The 20,890-nt window shown below is 40.0% G+C and overlaps 1 protein-coding gene across 1 annotated transcript in view; it reads right to left on the reverse strand.

Annotated features, from left to right (window-relative positions):
* IL15 (interleukin 15) overlaps positions 1–16,266 on the reverse strand; it is a 157,741-nt gene extending 141,475 nt beyond the window's left edge. Inside the window, exon 1 of the mRNA XM_036763938.1 lies at positions 16,140–16,266. The gene's annotated coding sequence lies outside the window, so the exon portion shown is untranslated. The remainder of the gene's footprint in view (positions 1–16,139) is intronic.
* Positions 16,267–20,890: the final 4,624 nt, after the last annotated feature.

Consider the following 20,890-nt stretch of genomic DNA (forward strand, 5'->3'; position numbering starts at 1 on the left):
AACTGAATAATAGGGGTGATAATGGACATCCTTGTTTCACCCCTGATCTTATTGGGAATGCATCCAGCTTATCCCCATTACATATAATGCTTGCTGATGGTCTTAGGTAGATGCTATTTGTAATTTTAAGGAAGACTCCATTTATTCCTATGTTTTCTAGTGTTTTTAATAAGAATGGGTGTTCTATTTTGTCAAAGATTTTTTCTGAATCTATTAAGATGATCCTATGGCTTCTGCTAGTTTTGTTGTTGATATAATCAATTATGCTGATAGTTTTCCTAATATTGAACCAGCCTTGCATTCCTGGAATAAATCCTGCCTGGTCATAGTGTATTATTCTCCTGATAATCAATATTCATTAGGGAATTTGGTCTATAATTTTCTTTCTCTGTTTTGACTCTTCCTGGTTTGGGTATTAATACCATATTTGTGTCATAAAAAGAATTTGTAGGACTCCACCTATTTTCCCAAATAGTCTATAAAATATAGGATTAATTGTTCTTTAAATGTTTGATAAAATTCACATGTAAACCATCTGGCCCTGGAGATTTTTTCCTAGAGAGTTCATTGATGGCTTGCTCAATTTCTCTTTCTGGGTTGGGGTTATTTAGGTATTTTACTTCCTCTTCTGTTAACCTGGGCAATATACATTTTGGTAAATATTCATTCATTTCCCTAAGGTTGTGAAATTTAGGGGCATACAATTGGGCAAAATAATTCCTAATTATTGTTTTAATTTTCTCTTCATTGGAGGCAAATTCACCCTTTTCATTTTTGATAATGGTAATTTGGTTTTCTTCTTTCTTTTTTTAAATCAAATTGACCAAAGGTTTATCAATTTTATTGGTTTTTTTTAATAAAACCAGCTCTGTTTTATTTATTAATTTAAGTTTTCTTGATTTCAATTTTATTAACCTCTCCTTTGATTTTCAGTATTTCTAACTTGGTATTTAATTGGAGACATTCAAATTGTTCTTTTTCTAGCTTTTTCAGTTGCATGCCCAATTCACTGATCTCCTTTTTCTCTATTTTATTCATGTAAGCATTTAGAGATATAAAACTTCCCCTAAAAACTGCTTTTGCTGCATCCCATAAGTTTGGTATGTTGTCTCATTATTGTTATTCTCTTGAATGAAGTTATTAATGGTTTCTATGATTTGTTCTTTGGCCTACTCATTCTTTAGGATTAGATTATTTAGCTTCCAATTAATTTTTGGTTTATTTTTCCATGGTCCTTTATTACAAATAACTTTTATTGCATCATGATCTAAAAAAGATGCATTGAGTACTTCTGCCTTTCTGCACTGGATTGTGAGGTTTTTATGCCCTAGTACATGATCAGTTTTTGAGTACGTGCCATGTACTGCTCAGAAAAAAGCATGTTCCTTTTTATCCCCGTTCAGTTTTCTCCAGAGGTCCATCATATCTACCTTTTCTAAAATTCTATTCACTTCCTTAACTTCTTTCTTGTTTATTTTGAGGTTAGATTTATCAAGTTCAGAGAGGGGGAGGTTGAGGTCTCCTACTATTATAGTTTTGCTGTCTATTTCTTCCTGTAACTCCCATAACTTCTCCTCTGAGAATCTGTATGCTATACCACTCGATGCATATATGTTAAATAATGATATTGTTTCATTGTCTAGGGTGCCTTTTAGCAGGATATAGTGTCCTTCCGTCATCTTTTAATTAAATCTATCTTTGCTTTTGCTTTGTCTGAGATTAGGATTGCTACCCCTGCTTCTTTTTTTTTTTTACTTTAGCTGAAGCACAATATATTCTACTCTAGCCTTTTGCCTTTACCCTGTGTGCATTTCCATGTTTTAAATGTGTTTCTTGTAAACAACATATTGTAGAATTATGGTTTTTAATTCATTCTGCTACCTGCTTCCATTTTGTGGGAGAGTTCATCCCATTCACATTCACGGTTATGATTACTATCTGTGTCTTTTTCTCCATCCTATTTCCCCTGTGTTTATGCTTTTATTTCTCCCTTCTCTGTTCCATTCCTCAAAAGAGTTTTGCTTTTGATCACTGCTTTCCTCAGTTTATCCTCCCTCTTGATTCCCCTCGCTACTTCTTCCCTCCCTTTTGATGACCCCCCCCTCAGTTTTCTTTCCCCTTTCTCCTCCTACTGCCTGTAGCACAAGTTTTTTTTCTTTATTTATCAGAGTATGTTATTCCCTTCTTGAACCAAATCTGATGAGAGTAAAGCTCAAACACTGCTCTTCTCCCTCCCTTCTTTCCCTCTACTGTATTTTTATGCCTCATCATGTGATGTAATTTACCCTTTTCTACTCTCTCCTTACCTCTTCTTCCAGAACCATCCCTTTATATCTCTTAATTATGTTTTTTATCATTATATCAGTTATTTTATACTGACACCCACAGTCTATGTATATCCCTTTCAATTGTCATAATAACTGTACTATTCTCAAGATTAACATATATATATACATATATATATATAACATATATAAAACAATATAATCCTATATAAGGATGTAAATAATTTGCCTTATTAACATGGTTTTTTTCCCCGTTTACCTTTTTATGTCTCTCGTGAGTTTTGTATTTGAAGATCAAATTTTCCATTGAGCCCTGGAAGGTCTGGAATTCCCTTATTTCATTGAATGTTCATCAACCTTGCCTGGAAAATTATGCTCAATTTTTCTGGGCAGTTGATCCTTGGTTGTAGTCCCAGCTCCTTTGCCCTTCGGAATATCATATTCCAATTTCTCCTGTTATTTAATGTAGAAGCTGAAAGATCCTGTATGATCCTGACTGTAATTCCGTGATATTTGATTGTTTCTTTCTAGCTACTTGCAGTATTTTCTCCTTGACCTGCTAGTTCTGGGGTTTGGCTATAATATTTTTTGGAGTTTTCAATTTGGGATCTTTTTTGGGGGGTGATAGATGGATTCTTTCGATGACAATTTTACCCTCTGGTTCTAGGACCTCCTGGCAATTTTCCTTAAGGATTTCATGGAAGATACTGTCCAGGCTCTTTTTTTCATTATAGCTTTCAGGTAGAGCAATCATTCTTAGATTGTCTCTTCTGGATCTATTTTCCAGATCACTTGTTTTGCCAATCAGATAGTTCATGTTTTCTTCTATTTTTTCATTCTTTAGATTTTGTTTGACTGCTTCTTGATGTCTCATAGAGTCATTAGCTTCTACTTGCCCAATTCTAATTTTTAATGTTTTGTTTTCTTCCTTTAGCTTCTCTATCTCCTTTTCCATTTGGTTGATTTTACTTTTCAATGAGATATCTTCTCCATTTATATTCTGATTTTCCTTAACCATTTCCCCGATTTTAACCTTTTAAAGATTTGTTTTCCTCACTGAATTTTTTTTCTATTTTTTTGCATTTTTTCTTTTACCTACCTAATTTGTTTTTTAAAGTCCTCCTTGAGTTTTTCCAGGACTGCCTTTTTGTCTAGAGACCAGTTCACTTTCCCCTTTGAGGTTTCACATGTGGGTGTAGTGTCCATGCTGTCCTCTTCTGAATTGGTATTCTAATCTTCCCTGTCTCCATAATATGAATCAATCATCTTTGGCTTCTTAGCATGTTTTTTCAAGGTGTTTTATTTTTTCCTCCCAGCTTCTAAAGTGGATCTGTTTCTGGGGCTCAGAGAGATCTGTGGGCCTGCTCACTGGCTTTGTGTGCTATGGCCTCTAGTTTTGTGATGTGGGGGGAGGGGTGGTCTGACTGCTGGAAGTCTCCTCTTCCCTAGGACTGATCTATAGCATGGGTGTTCTCAGCTATTGTCTGTGCTGGTGTCTGCCACTTCCCTAGCTGGGCAAAGGCACATCTGTGGTCCTAGTGTTGACATTTGCTAGCTCCACCCTGCTGGGGCTCAGTAACTCTCGTTCTGCTGAGATGAGACCTGCAAGGACATCTCTCTTCCTGCACTAGTATCCTTCCACCACTACAAGAAGGGCCCTCTCCCCAGCTTCTCTTGCTAAAAGGCTACTGAAGCCCCACTTCTCGCTCCTCTATTTCTCTCAAGAGAGTATTCTCTGTGTGAGGAAGGGAGGGAGAGACTATTTTCCTAGCCATGCCTCCCAGAAGTTCAAGAAGATGAGTTTCAAACCTTTAGGCTGTGGGCTGGAGGTCTCCAAAGTAGCTGCTTCCATAGCCACAGGCTCTGTTCTTGTGTCTGCCATAGCTCCAACAGACTCCAGTGCAGGGCTGAGAGGCCTGGGGCTTGATCGCAGCCATAGCCAGTACTTCTGCCCTGGGCCTGCTCCTGTTCCTGAATTTCACTCACCCAGCACTTTCCCAGACCAGCGTTCATATTCATAGTTATTATTACTGTATATTTCCCTCCACCCTGTTTTCCCCATGTTTCTTTCTTCTCTCTCTCTCTCTCTCTCTCTCTCTCTCTCTCTCTCTCTCTCTCTCTCTCTCATATTCTCTCTCTTCTGTCTCATCTCTATCTCTTCCCCTCTCCTGTTCTTCCTCTCCTTCCCTCTCCCCTTCTGTCTGTCCCTTCTTCTTCCTCCCTCCATGAAAGTCTGGTTTGCTTCTGACCACTGCCTCCCTTAATCTGCTCTTCCTTCTATCAACCCCACCTTCTTATTCCCCTCCTTCCATGTAAGATATATTTATATACCCAACTGAATGATTGTGTATGTTATTCCTTCTTTAAGCCAATTCTAATGAGAGTAAGATTCAATTATTGCCTTTCACCCTCCATCTTCCACTCCACTGTAAAAACCTCTTTTTATACTTCTTTTATGTGAGATAACTTTCCATCTTCCACTCCCTTCCTACTTCTTCCAGTGTATCCCTCTTTCTCACCCTTTAATTTTGTTTTGTTTTTTAATTATTCTATCATGATCAACTCACTCCTGTGCCTTTTGTCAACGTATGCTTCCTCTAAATGCCCTAATAATGATAAAGTTCATAGGAGTTATATGTATCATCTTCCTATATAGGAATGTAAACAGTTTGACCTCATTGAATCCCTTATGTTTCTTTTTCATGTTTACTTTTTTATGCTTAAGTCTTGCATTTAAAAGTCAAATTTTCTATTTAGCTTTGGTCTTTTCATCAAGAATGGTTGAAAGTTCACTATTTCATTAAATATCCATTTTCCCCCCTCAAGGATTATGCTCATTTTTGCTGGGTAGGTGATGCTTGGTTGTAATCCTACATCCTTTGCCTTCCATAATATCATATTTCAAGTATTCTGCTCCTTTAATAGAAGCTGATAAATCTTGTGTGATCATGACCATGGCTCCATGATATTTGAATTATTTCTTTCTGGCTGTTTGCAATATTTTCTCCTTAATCCGAGGGCTCTGGAATTTGGCTATACTATTTCTGGGAGTTTTCATTTTAAATTCTCTTTCAGGAGGTGATCACTTTCAATTTTTCCTGGTCATTCTAAGATATCAAGGCAGTTTCTGTAATAATTTCTTGAAATGTGATATCTAGGCTCATTTTTTTGATCATGCTTTTCATGTAATTCAATAATTCTTAAATTATTTCTCCTAGATCCATTTTCCAGGTCAGTTTTTTTTTCCTGATTAGATATTTCACATTTGTTTCTAGTTTTTCATTCTTCTGACTTTGTTTTATTGCTTTTTCACATCTCACAGAATTGTTAGCTTCCAATTCTAATTTTTTATTTTCTTCAGTGAGCTTTTGTACTTCTTTTTCCATTTGGCCAATTAGGCTTTTTAAGGAGATCGCTTCAGTGGATTTTTTTTTTTGAGCCTCTTTTACTATTTAGCCAATTCTATTTTTAGTGTTGTTTTCTTCAGGTGGGGTGTGTGTGTATGCCTCTTTTACCAAGCTGTTTATTCTCTTTTCATAATTGTCTTGCATCACTCACATTTCTTTTCCCAATTTTCCTCCTACCTCTTCTAATTTTTAAAATCTTTTTTGAGCTTTTCCAGGAATTCTTTTAGGGGTTGTATCCAATTCACATTTTTCTTTGCGGCTTTCCATGTAGCTGCTTTGATTTCATTGTCTTCTCAGTTTGTATTTTGATTTTCCCTGTCTCCATAGTAACTTTCTCTGGTCAGGTTCTTTTCGTTGTTGTTTACTCATTTTCTCCACTTATTTCTTGATTTTTAACTTTATATTAAAATTGGGCTGTGCTCCTGGTACAGGGGGCACTCTGTAGCTTCAGGTTTTGTTTTTTTTTTTGATATTGTTTCCAAAGCTAGCTCTGTGAGTCTGAAAGCTTTCAGTTATTCCAAGGTGGTATGATCTAAAGAAAGGTGTGGTCGCTGGTTGCCTGGCCTGTACTCTAGCCTGCTGAGCCTCCATAAGTACGCCATTATACACCAGAACTACAATCAGGCCCCTCATCCCCTGTTGCTGCTAGCACTATTGCTCCCTCTGGCTCTGTGAATGCAATTCAGTCCTGCTAAACCCACCCTCACAAGCAACACCCTGGACTTCAAACGAGGAGCAATTCTCCCTGCCCTGGAACCTCAATCCAAAGCTGTACATGGGCAATGCAACAGTTTCTTGAACCTGATGCCACTAAAGGGTGCTCTGAAACCTCCTTCTGACCACTTGTATGACCTCTCTATGGTCTGTGTGCTGAGAGTTCCTGAAGCTGCTGCCCTACTTATGCATCCACCCCACCAAGACACAGCCTTCCTGCGCTGTCCTCCTTGGCATAACACCACCCTGGTGAGATAGACTTACCCTGCTAATGTCCCAAGTTGTCTTGGGCTGGAAAATTGTTTCACTCAGACCTTTTGTTGGTCCTGCCAATCAGATTTCAATTTGAGGCATTATTTTAAAGTTGTTTGGAAGGGAATTTGGGAGACTTCAAGTGATTTCCTGTTACTCCATTATCTTGGCTCCTCCTATTCTAAATATATCTTTTGATAAATATTTCAATTTAATTGGTTTCATTTACAATCCTGTATATTTTATGCACTTAAAAACATTCTGAAAAGGAATCTATAGCCTTTCCCATACTGATAAAGAGGACCATCACACAAAAAAGTTTAACAAGCCCTTGTCTACACATGGTAAGAACCATTGGTGGCAGGAAGAAAAAAATCACCTTATTTCAATATCTCTATACTTGCAGATGTTAATATAATCATCACTATATCCTAATCTAAACACTGATTCTTTCATATCTTGATTTCTGTTCCACTTACAGATGGGTGGGTGAGAATTCTTAAGAATTTCCTAACATAGGAAACTGACACATTTGAGGGAAGGTGTAGCTAAGGTGTGGATGGCAAGAGGCTTGTTGCTGAAAATAAATAGTCCCTTTATTTCCAAGGCTCTCTCCTTAGGTTTTTTAAATTACCCCTTGATTGCTTCCTCCTCCTTCAAAATCAAGTCAACAAATTATATTAAGCACTTTCTGCATGCCAGACATTGTGCTAAGTACTAGGGATACAAATACATGCCAAAATCTCTGCCCTCAAAGAGCTTACATTCTAATGAAGGAAGACATCACATAAAAGGGCATTGAAAGGCCAGCTGAAGCATAGTGGTGAAATCTGGGAAGAAAGCATGGCTGATTTGGGCCATTCCTCAAAATGGAGAGTTCAAGGGACAGAGGGAGAAGGCAGCTAAGATGGTAGCAAAGTTCAAAGAGTCTTTTCCTCAAAGGAAACTGCCTTACCAGTTAGGAAAAAACAACAGTTATATCACTACAAAATAAAAATTCAGATGCCAAAGTGTTCAATTTTAACTAACTTGTCTCTTTTTTTGGGGTGGGGCGGGGGGGACAGATATTTCTACTATTGCTATTGATGACACAGAAGCTGTACTAAGCCCCTAGGCTATAAAACAGTCACATAGCAATCAGTAAGTAATCGTGTTAATGTCCCCATTGATCAGTTAGAGGCCTGGAAAATGGATACAATAACCCTCCCCCAAAAAAACTTTGTTCTTGTATTTTTCAGCTGCATGGCATAGTGGTCAGAATGCTGGACTTGCAGTCAGGAAGATCTGAGTTCAAATCCCAACTTGGATGATCACTGAATGGCTATGTAACCAGAGGTGTCACCTGACCTTCTCTGGGGCAGTTCCCTCATCTGTAAAATGCAGATAACAATAACAGCTGCCCCACAGGGTTGTTTTGAGGTTCAAATGAGATAACATGTAGACAGTGTTTTGCAAACCTTAAGATGCTATAGAAATGCCCATGATTATTAGTTGCTTGATCCTATCAGGACACCAGGGCTAGGAATGGAGGGTCATCAGGGATGTGGCTGTAATATAAACTAGCAAGCAATGAAGTGGTCCAGAAAACCTCACAAATGCCTGGAAAGGGGGTAATATTGGGAAGAATATGCATTCCCTGGTGTGGAAATTCCTCCTACCAAAGCGGTAAGTAGTTCATTCATAAGAGTCTTAGAGAGCTGCCTGGTGCTCTAAGAGGTTCAGTGATTTATCCAGGATCACGCAGCTGGTATGTTTCTGAACCAATTCTTAAACCCAGTTTTTCTCCATATTCTTCATTTCTTTTGAATTTCTTTTGAATATGAAAAGCATTTATTAGAGACTGGAAATATGTGTACATACACACACATATGTATAAATTTATCAATAAAAAAACCAGAAGTATACTAAGCACACCTCGGACCCCTCCAAAGGACGTTCCTTCAGTACTGTACTTGAGATATTTTGTGGTTCAGCACACATTCATAAAAAACTCAAAATTACCCACAGTATTTCAAAAAACACATTTGAACAAAGTAAAATTACATACTGAGAAGATCTGTACAATGACAAATCACTATAATTAACCTGTAAAGAAACCCAGGGTTAGCCATCAATTCCTTCCTTCACCCCCTAAAATCTTCTATCCCAATCAGCCATGAAGGCCCCGCCATGAAAGGGGGAGAAGCCTTTCACTTTCTGAGCGAACTCTGTAGGACCTCATTCCAGTGCCAACAATTGTAGTATGATGCTCTGAAAGAGCATCCTGCCAGTTAGCCCATCAACAAATACGAATTAAGCTCTATATGCCAAGCACTGAACCCAGTGGCACCCAAGGATACAAAGAAAGGCAAAACCAGGGTTTTGGTCCTCAGGAATCTTACATCCTAATGGCGGAGAGAACATGTAAACAACCTCATACAAAGACGATAAACATAGTGTACGTGGGAGGTAATCAGGAGGAGAGGGTTGGTGCAGTATTTCAGAAAAGACCTCCTGAAGAAAGGAAAGTCAAGATATAATATAACATAAAATGTAACATAATAATATAGTAGAGTGTAATGTAATATATCATGTAATATAACATAACATAATGTAATATATAATTATAACAATAAGATAGTTATAATGGTCCTGATAAGGACTGGATACTTTTAAATCCTTCTTAAAAATGAGGTGGAGAGTATCATGGAAACAATGAACATGAACTTGGACAGACTCAGAGACAGCGAGGGCTAGGTGGAGACACAAGAGTCTGACACAACTGAGCAACTCGATAACAACAACCAAGTGACGTGAAAACTAAATCCATCAATAGTTTTTTTTCTTTAAAACAGGGCAAAAAGTAGGTCCGAGATAAGATGACAAGAACACATCCGTACGTTCATTTCATGTTTGTTGCTTACGCCCGCAATAAGTCGCTGCACAGAATTAACAATTTAGAGACCCTCAGCATCAGTAAGAAAATTAGAAAAGATTCATCTACCAACTAATGACTATAAAATCATGCTGCACTGAGCCTCTAAATGTCATACGGTTTACGGAGCCTTTTATGGTAGCCCCGGCGTACACGTCAATGACCTCTGCAGGAAGTCAAAGTCCATCTGGATGCAGTTCTTATCCTTCCACCCCATCTACCAAGGCCCTCTTCCTGTTCAGTTCCTAGGCAAGAGACCGCAATAGAGTACACCAGGCTAATGATGGGAAAATAGCTGCTTTACCACTGCAGGACATTATTTTGTTGTGCCCCTTGTGTACGTATGTAGCCTAAGAAGTTTTAAGTAGTTTTCCAGATTCAATTTAATTCATCTTCGTCAAGTTGGCATGCCAGGGATAATGGCTTCATTTTACTGATGGTTAAACATGAGTTGCTATCAAAGTATTTGGCACAAGATGTGGTGGCAAATGATTGAATCATAGATTTAGAGATGGAAGGGACCACAGAGACCATCTAGTCCATCCCCGCCCCCCCACTTTACAGATGAGAAAACTGAGACCCAGAAAGGCCATGATTATACAGGGAGTGAGTAGTACAGCTGAGATTTGAACCCACATCCTGTGGCTCCACAGACAACAGGCTTTCTACTTTCCCATGCTGCTATCTCTTGAAAGAGAAGACAGGTATCTTGCAGTAATATGCTTTCCACTAAACCAGGAGTGGGGAACTTGTGGCCTCAAGGCCATATGTGGCCCTCTAGGTCCTCAAATGCTGCTCTTTAACTGAGTCCAAGTTTTACGGAACAAATCCTAGCTCAATTATTTAGTGTTCTTTTTTCACTTTAAAGGGGCACGATTATTATTATATGAAGAAGCAGATGTATGGCAAAGTAGACAAAGGGCCAACTCGGAAGTCAAAAGGTCCTGGATTCAAGTCTAGCCTTTGATGTATATGAGCTATATGACCACAGAGAAGTAAGCCATTTAACTGGTTTAACAAATGTGGAAGATAGTTCTACATCCTATCACAGAACAATCACAGGTTCCAACGAATTATTAATACTACTGTACGACTAATAATATATTTCATATATTAACATTTTTTAAAAGGTTATCATGTAAAATGGGAACAGCTAGGTGCTGCCATAGTGCACAGACTGCCAGGCCTAGAGTCAAGAAGACTTATCTTCATGAGTTCAAATCTGGCCTCAGACAGTTACTAGCTGTGTGACCCTGGGCAAGTCACTTAACCCTGTTTGCCTTGGTCTGTCATTACAAAATGAGCTGGACAAGGAAATGGCAAAGCACTCCAGCATCTCTGCCAAGAAAACCCCAAATGGCGTCACAGAGAATTGGACATGACTGGAAAATGACTAAGGAACAACAAACCGTGTAAAAGAAAAATCAAGACATTTTTAAAAGTCAATAATAATTTTTGTTCATTTTTCAAAAGTGATAGATGTAGCACTCAGCATCATAGCTTGACAGTTAGACAGGACCTCAGAGGTCATCTCCAATGTTATAGATGAGGAAGCCAAGACCCACAGAGTTTGAGTTGGCCGAGGTTTCGCAGTGAGCTGCAGAACTGGGGTATTTATTCATTTCATTTAATGGAGAGGCAAGCAAGACGGCCATGATATAAATGGAGACAGAAAAAAGTATTCCAATATCTAATATGTCCAAAAAGTGAGTGGCAGCCTCTAGAAGAGATCACTCATTTCTTATCAATTCCACCTTCTCCCCACTCAGATGGAGCGGAGAATAAGTGTCTACTAGAAAGGTCTTAGAAGAACAGAAAGAGACCTCTCATCCAATCCACCACCTCCAAAAATTCATAAGACTCTACAACAAAAAAAAAATCCTGCCATGTATTACTTCTTGCGTTAGACAGAATACTAAAGGAGGCTTAGTTTGAGTTAAGAAATCAGGCTGAGATTACAAACTGAAGACCAGAATTCATGAAGAAAGGATTTTGCCTCCTCAGATTCACTGGTTTTCTAGAGGTCTTGTCACTTTTTCCCCCTACTGTTCCTACTTTCCCGCGAATCAACACCTCTCAGCATACCTCCTTCCCTTCCAGCCTCACTTTATTGCCTTTGGCCATTTATAACTCCTACAAGTACAGCAACTCCCTTTCTGAACTAAAAGTTTCCCTTCCTTCAGCTTCAGCTCAGACAGATAAAAGACACCCACAGTTAGGAAAGAGGGAGTCACACCCAACAAACTTGATGTTTGTTTTGTAATTAACAAAGGAAGGGAATACCCTTTCACATAATCAAATCAATGGAGTTGCTAAGTAACTGACACAAGTCTCTCAGAGTCTGAGATGGTAGAAAGAACTTTGCATTTGCTTCAGAAGAGTTAGGGTTAGGAATCCTGTGACCTTGGGGTAAAATATCTTTCCAGGCTTCAGTTTTCATATCTGTAAAATTGAGAAGCAACACTAGGTAATTTCTAAGGTCCCTTAGGAGAGACAGCATGATATAGGGAACAGCACTCAGGATTTGTTGTAATTGATCAAATGAGATAATATTTGTAAAATCCTTTGCACAATGCCTGTGACATAATAGACGTTTAACAAATGCTTGTTCCATTACCTAATTGGACCTGGGTTTGTGACAGGAGGCATGTAAGTGGCAAAGTGCTAAACCTGGAATCTGGAAGAACTGAGTTCAAATCCAGCTTCAGATACTTTTTAGATGTGTAACATCGGACAAGTTATCTAACCTCTGTTTGCCTCAGTTTCTTCATCCGTAAAATGAGATGATAATTAGTTATCCCCCAAGCTTGCTGTGAGAAGCAAATAAGACACTTGTAAAGCAGGGAAGTGCTATATAAATGTGTCTAAAGTGTTATATAAATGATAATTATCACTTCAACCTAAGGCATATAAGCTTCTAATTGTAACAAGAATAATCTTGAGAAGCAGAATGGGATATAATAGTAATAATAATAATACTCATCACTTATATGGCTCATTTGATTCTCATAATACCATGAGGTAGATGTTACGATTATCTCCATTTCACGGATGAGGAAACTGAGGCCAAAGAAACTTAAGTAACAAACTGAGGGCCTCCTGACTCCAGATCCAACACTATCCATTGGGCCACCCACCTGCTCCCAAGGAGTAGATAAAATATATTGGAGAAAGAGCTGACCCCAAATTCAGGAAGACCTAGGTTCAAGCCCTGCCTCTGACACATACTATCTGTATGTCGAATAAAATACTCTCAATCATTATTGATTAGAGAAATGCAAATTAAAACAACCTTGAGCTATCATTTTACACCTATCATATTGGCTAAAATGGTTGAAAGCAACCAGTGTTGGAGGAGATGTGGAAAAAATCATTGTTGGTGGAATTGTGAACTGACTCAACCATTTTGGAGAACAATCTGGAATTATGCCCAAAGAGTTATTAAAGTGCCTATACTTTTTGACCCAGCAATACCACTATTTGATCTATATCCAAAGATGATTGGGGAAAACAGAATAGACCTATAATTTACAGCAGCAAATAAATATAATATCCTTGTGTTTGACAAGAATAAAGACTTAAGATTCGGGGACAAGAATTCATCATTTGGTAAAAATTGTTGGGAAAACTGGAAAGCAGTATGGCAGAAACTGGCCATAGACCAAGGGTGGGGAACCTGTGGCCTTAAGGCCACATGCAGCCTTCTAGGTCCTCAAGTGCAGCCCTTTGATTGAACCCAAACATCACAGAACAAATCCCCTTAATAAAAGGATTTATTCTATAAAACTTGAACTTAGTCAAAAGGCCACACCCATGGACCTAGAAGGCCACAGGTTCCCTACTCCTGGCATAGACCAATATCTTAAACCATTTACCAAGATAAGATCAAAATGAATACATGACCTAGATATGAAGAGAGAAATTACAAGAAAATTAGAACATAGAACTTATTACTTGTCAGACTTAAGGATAGGTGAACAATTTATAAACAAGAGATAAAGAGTAAAGTTAGGTATAAAATGGATAATTTTGGTTACATTAAAGAGGTTTTGTACAAATAAAACAAGTGTAGCTGAGATCAAAAGGAAAGCAAAAAATTGGGGGGGAAGATTTATAAACAGTTTCTCAGATAAAAGTCTCATATCTCAAACACATAAAGAACCTTGTCATGTCTATTATAAGAATATCGATCATTTCCAATTAATAAATGGTCAAAGGCTATGAATAGTTTTTTGATGAAGAAATCAAAACAATTAATAGTCATATGAAAAATACTCTAAATCATTATTGACTAGAGAAATTCAAATTTAAACAACCTTGAGATGCCATTTTACACTTATCAGATTGACTAAAATGATTGAAGGGGAAAGCCACCAGTGTCGAAAGTGATGTGATGTGGAACAGTTGGGACACTAATTCATTGTTGGTGGAATTATGAACTGACTCAACCATTTTGGAGAGCAACCTGGAATTATGCCCAGAATTATTAAAGTGCCTATAACCTTTGACCCAGCAATACCACTACTAGGGCTATATCCAAAGATGATTAGGGAAAAGGAAAAGACCTATATGTTCTAAAATGTTTATAGCAGCTCTTTGTGGTGTCAAAGAACTAGAAACTGTGGGAATGCTAGTCAATTGGAGAAGGCTGAACAAGTTGTGGTATATAGTTATGATGGAATACTACTGTAGAAGAAATGATGAACTAAATCATCTCAGAAAAACAAGAAAAGATTTACATGAAATAAAGAAGAGGGAAATGAGCAGAACCAAAAGAATATTGTGTACGGTAACAGCTATATTGTTTAAAATGACTGAACAAATAAGTCATTTTGACTATTATAAATACCCAAATTAACTATAAAGGATATATGAAGAAAGACTTTATCTCCCTCCAGACAAAGAACTGATAAATAGAAGTATTATAGAACAAATTCACACATATATACTTATTTGTGTCTAATGGTGGCCAAGAGAAAAAAAGAAATTTGCACGTTAACTTTATTGTATATTTCAAAGGAATAGCGAGTTGTACATAGTAGATTTGCAGTTTCATGTACAATCATCTTTTTTTTATTATACTATGTCATGGAAATGCTTGCTTTATTTCACAAATTTAAAATAAAATATATTTTTAAAAGTATTGCCAGAATACATATGTGAATAAACTTTTAGAAGAAAGGTGCTGTCAAGATACACGACGTCAGCATTTCTTCCCAAGAGCTCTGGGCACTTCCCAACAATCACTTCGTTTGTGATCGACAGATTTGCCCGAGATCCAGGTGAGCTAAGAATATGGTAGTCAGTCACCTAGCATCTATTAAAAGTCTACTATGTGCCAGGCACTGGAGATACAAAAAAAAGGCAAGACAGTCCCTGCTCGGGAGTAGGGGAGGAGAGACTAGGCGGGGGCGGGGGGGGGGGGGGGTACCAACATAAAAACAACTGTGTGCAAACAGCATATGTACAGGAGATAATGGAGAAACTGGAGATACTGGCAGAAGGAAGGCACTAAAGACTGGGAAAGGCTTTTTTGCAGAAGTGGGGGGGAGGCTTTTAGCTGAGACTTGGAAGCCAGAACGGATAGAAGAGGAGAAAGAGTTCCAGGTCAACACTCTGTCCTGCAAAGGGCTCTTCTTGAGGAAGTGTTTATCTGATCAAGACAGTAAGGGGACGGTTGGCTAATAAGAAAATCATGCGCCCCTCAAACAAACAAACAAACACACACACACACACACACACGCAAGGAGGAGGAGGAAGAAAAAGAGAATGGTGATTCCACACTTTCAATAGTTACTGCGAGAACTGTCAACCGCAAACCCCAAGCGGCAATTTTGCAAGTGTGACTGTTCCCAGAAAACCAGCAAGTTCCCGGCTTTGCCCGCGCGCGCCGCTCCCCTCCCCATGTTCCCCCTCCACCTGCCGGACTTCTCAGCCAAACCCCTTGAGCGCACTGTCTCGTGTCTCCTGCCACTGTTTCTGCCACCCAGAGCAGTAACTGAAGTGGGCAGCGGATCTACGACTTGGGGATGGTGGAAACTGGAAGTGGGCAGAGAAGGCAGGGCCGGACGGAGCGGAGCGTAAGGAACTGGGGTGCAGCGCGCAAGCAACAGGGAGCAGCGAGGAAAAGAGGTTAGAAATCCTTTGGGGCAGACGCCAGGTGCCTGGAGGTGGACTCTTGGCATGGAGGGTTTGTTCGAGTCTCGGGTCTTGCTACTTCCCAGGCGGATTACCTTGGGCAAGTCTCGGCTTTCTCTTCTGTGAAATCACAGGGGTTGTTGGGTTCTCCAAAGTCCTCTGCTAGCTCCAAATCATAGAAACCTCAGGCGACTAAGTAGAGCCTGGGGCCCCAGGAGCCTAGGTAGGACGCTTCCGGGAAAAGAGACAAGAAAATGTAAAAAGCCGCACCGGGCATGGCCAAGGAAATCAATATCCTGGAGGGGGGCGGGAGTCTCGGGGCTGCCGGATGCCCAGATTCGAGAATGACTGAGGGTACTAACCTTGAAATTGTGTAAGCAAAGCCCACCCCACTTCCTCCACTCCACGCCAAGGACCCGCAGGTCTTACCTCCATAGGGTCCCGGCTTGCAAGCAGGTTCTGGGGTGCAGTGAGGTCTCGGGCAGGAGCCGGGGCTGGAGCAGACAAACGTGAGAGCCGGGGTCACTCCCAGCTAAAGCATTGCATGGCTCTGCGCAGAAGCCCGCCCTCCGCCTTCCAGGGTCAACAGGGCTTCCCCAAGAGCAACAACCTTCTCTGGTGCTAAAAAGAAAAGTGAAAGAGGAAAGTGTCCAAGAGCCGCAGCTGGCTTCTAGCGCCTGGACTCGGCGAGCTGGCCCCAGGCCGGGGGTAGCGCCCGTCGGGGCGGTGGGAGTGGGGAGCGGAATGGGAGCGGCCTCCTTAGAGTGCATGTGTCCCAGGTGAGGCAAGCCTCCTCAGGCTTCTGGTCAAGCCCAGAATCTCGAGTTTAGGCAAATGGATTTGGGGCAAGGAATTCTCGAGTTGTCCGCAACTCAGCTGACAGTTGTTGGGGCAATTGCATAGGGCGGGGGAGGGAGGGAGGAAATGGGCGGAGGAGCCACCTGTTCGACAGGTGCCCACAGCCAGCCGGCACCAACACCTGGGAGGGAGAGTTTGACTATTTAGGAAAGCGTTGTGCGAGGCAGAGGGTCAAAAGACAGTTACTGCAAGGTAGAAATGGCTAGAACTGGCTAGAGAGGATCGGAGGAGTAACTAAGATACCGCAGGGATCGAGAGTGTCCCGGGATGTCTCAGCTTAGAGGTACCTGGGTAGTGTGGTTGTATTGGGGAAAACAGGGGAGGCAGACACAGATGAACATCTCCAGGCTATGTTGTCCATCGGCTTGCAGAAGTCGCGAACCTCAACGAATCACCGAAACTTTCTGAGCATCAGTATTCCACTCTAGAAAATAGAACCATTCCATGTTCTGCGCAGTGTTTTGAAAGCACGGTACCTGGCAGCAGGAGTTTAATAGGTGTTTATTGAACGAATGCAATTAACCTGATGAATGCTCCAGGTGAACATGGGAGCAACTAGGTGGCACAGTGGACTGAGCATTGGACCCTGAGACAGAAAGACGTGAATTCAAATCCTCCCCGCCCCCCCCCCCCCCCCCCCCGCGCCAAAGATCTCCCAGCCTGCTGACATTGACCAAATAACTTAACATCTCTCAAACTAGGTTTCCCTTTCTGTAAAATCGAGATAATGATAGCACCTACGTCACAGGGATGCCGTGGACTCAGACAAGGTAACATCTATAAAGTTCTTTACAAACTTTAAAGTGTTCTATAAATGCTAATTGTTGTCATTAACATGTATCCAGGACACGAAGTCCACCCACATTAGCTTTCATGCTCTTATGTAAGCTTGGGTGCCGAGCCTGCTTCATTCAGTTTTTTTCTGTTTCCGGGTGCTTAATGAGGCCCTTAATAAAAACTCCTTGAAATGAATTGACTCCGAATTGCCTTGGAATCAGAAGAAGCTAGCTGTAAAAAGAGAAATAAGAAGAGCAAGAAGTCGGGTGTGCCAATTTCAGGCCTCAATACATCCGTGATTTCCCTTTTCATTCACATCCCCAAATACTTAGTTCCAATTCATTTTCCCAACTAGAGAAAAAGCTGCCCCCTGCACCTATGTAAGGTTGGAGTTAGGGACTCCAGAACAGTAAAAGGTTTGTAATCTAAATAGTCACAATAAACTCAGTACTAGAAAAAAAGAAGTTTCCCAAATACACCTTACTTTTATTGAATGTAGTCCATTTGGTCAGATGTCAAAAATAACGAATTCTGATGATGGGCAACTAACTAATTCCTTTAAAACCAACAAATGAACATTTCACGCTTCTGGAGACCTGAATGTGTCTGAAAACACCTAAAGCTTATTAGCAAGACTAAGTGAAGATTACAATCAGGAAGTTACAAAAGCATGCCCATAGCAGTTGTTATTCTGACTCTACCACTGATAACTTGTGTGACCTTAAGGTAAGTAAATCACTTAACCTCTTCAGGCTCCCTCAGTCTTCTGATCTTTAAAATGAAAAGGTTGGACAAGAAAATCCCTGAGGAAATTCATCTACCCTCTAAACCAGTGACCCCCAACATCAGAAAGTGAATCTCCAATGGCATTTAGAAGAATTTTTAAAAAGACCTTCTTTATTTTGACGATTCGGTTTAAAATGCGTTTATTATTTTAAGAGTAACTGAAAGTAGTGCTTGTCAACTTAGAAGTAAGCTTGCCATGGTCATACGGCTAAAAAGTTTGCGTTTCACAGGTGGAATCCAGAGTTAGTTCTCTGACTCGCTATCTAAAGGCCTTCAATGGTTTCCAGATCCTTGTCTTTCTCAAGTTGTACAAAGACTGGGCTGTAAGTTAACCATTAGAGTAATGGAAAAGAATACTCACTGGAGAGTCAAAGGACCTGAGTGGGCCTTTTACTAGATGAGTGAACCTGGAGGAGTCACTTAACTTTCTGAGCTTCAGTTTCCTCATCTGCAAATCAGAGTTGTTCTTTTTTTCCCATCCATGTCATGTCATCATTTCCCTGATGTCGTGGTCCTCCTCAAAAATGAAGGATTTACTGGCTAGATTTCTTTCTCAAAAACCAAGCCTTAAACCCAATTCATACTGGAGCTTGTAGATTGGACAATAGGTCCCTGTCCTCCCAGCACAGAGTGAATGTAAATACTAAATAGTAATTATTTCTCTTTTGGCCAGCAACCCTGAGGGTCTTCCCCTCCCAGTTTGATTTCTTTTTTTCTTTGAGTTTTTGATTAACAGTGCTATTCCTGGATTAACTTCTTAAAGAGGCATATTCGCTGAATGGGAGTTACCTCACTCTAAGTTAGTATATGAAAAGGCCTTAGCCTAAAAGGGCCAGGGTCTCCCATTACATCCTGGGCCATCTCCAGTCATCCTGTTGAATATCTGGTCACTGGATCCAGATGGCTCTGGAGGAGAGAGTGAGGCTGATGATCTTCCACAGCTCTCCCTCACTCATATCAAAGTCAACCGCAAGTCACGTCATCATTTTCCTGATGCCATGGCCCTCTTCAAAAACAAAGGACAAACACAAGGAAGTGCTTACTATTTGCAAAACATTAGGTTAGACACCAAGGATCCACAGACAAAAAAAAAATAAGACTCTGCCCAGCTGTACACAGATATATGATAGAAATCATTTGAGGAGTTATTACCAGCAAGTAGAGGATCCGGAAAGCTTTCCCATTTGGGAGTTAGTGGCTGAGATAAACCTAAGGAAGTGAAGGATTCTAAAGGCACGAGGTGAGGGATAAGTGCAGTGCAGCTATGGGCTACAACCAGTGGTGTGCAGGTAAATGTTTAACAACCAGTTCTCAAAAGCTAAAAGAAAACCATAAGCAGGACACACTTTTAAGTTGTGTATTAACATTTTCTCCATCTCTTTCTCAAATCTAAACAATCAACAAAACAATAAATCGAGCCCTGATTGGCCCTAAATGGAATTTACCAATTCCAGGGTATAAATGCTCACACCAAAAGTTTAAAAATCACCTCTGGGAACTCGCTGGACCTGGCAAGAGAACAGCTCTGGTACGGCCCATGCAAAGACACTGGACCTCAAGTTCTTAGCACAATAAGTTGTCCAGGTATAATCTTAGATTTGTGCAGTGGGCTGCTGGAAAAAAGAATGATTTGCCCAGGGAAGGGAATAAGCAATTATTTATCTCTTACTACATACTGGCACTATACTAAGTACTTTACAAATATTATCTCATTTGATCCTTACAACAACTATCCAAGATAGGTTATATTACAGATGAAGAAACTGAGGCAGCAACAATTAAGTGACTTGCCTAGAATCACACAGTTAATAAGTGTCCCAGGCTGGATTTGAACTTAGGTTTTCTTAACTCCAGGCCGACTCAACTCCTTAGTTACATAGCTGACCCTTGTCGGGGTTACAGCCAGACACAGAAATTAAAACCAGGCCGTCCTAATATAGAGGCCAACTGGATTTGAAATGGAGTCTTCCTAAAAAAAAATAAAAAATAAAAAAAAAGAATGGAGTCTTCCTGATCTCAGGCCTAGTGTTTTATCTATTTCACCATCTAGCTGCTTCCATAGTCAGTGATTTATAAATATTTGATGGATTGAATTCAATAATATCAATGTGCTATTTAATATTATAAATTAAGCGTGGGGCATTTCAGTTGACTACAAAAACACTTTAAGCCAACTGACCACAATAGCAAAATCAAAGGTATTTTAAGGAGGGATGTGAACTATTACAGACAATAAGATTTATGGTTAAATATTGATTATACTTGTTGGAGTATTAATTTGGAGGGGAAACTGATGAAATTCATTCTAGAATTAGGTTAATAATAAATGATGGTGAAAATGAATGTACTTGCATATCAAAATGACTAAGGATTTCTTCGCCTCCCTTCTTTCTCCTCTTCCTTTCTTTTTCCTCCACCTCATCTACCTCCTCTTCCTCCTTTTCCTTCCCCTCCTCATACCTTTATCAAGGGAGGGAAAATCCCACTGAAGGGAAAACAAGAATGGGAGCCAGAGATTCAAGCATTCAGTGCCAGAAAAGAGACCCGTATCTGTTATATATATGCCCTTTCAACAAATTTGGGGTCAAAAAACATGAAACAGTGTCAACATTAGATAGTACTGAATATATGACAACCTCAAGAATTGAGGCATGTGGGGGGCAGAGCCAAGATGGCAGCTGGAAAGTAGGGACTTGCATGAGCTCCCTGCCAGGTTCCTCCAAAAGGCTATAAAAAATGGCTCTGAACAAATTCTAGAA

Source organism: Trichosurus vulpecula, chromosome 6 (genome assembly GCF_011100635.1).
Source record: "Trichosurus vulpecula isolate mTriVul1 chromosome 6, mTriVul1.pri, whole genome shotgun sequence".
NCBI classification, from domain to species: Eukaryota; Metazoa; Chordata; class Mammalia; order Diprotodontia; family Phalangeridae; genus Trichosurus; species Trichosurus vulpecula.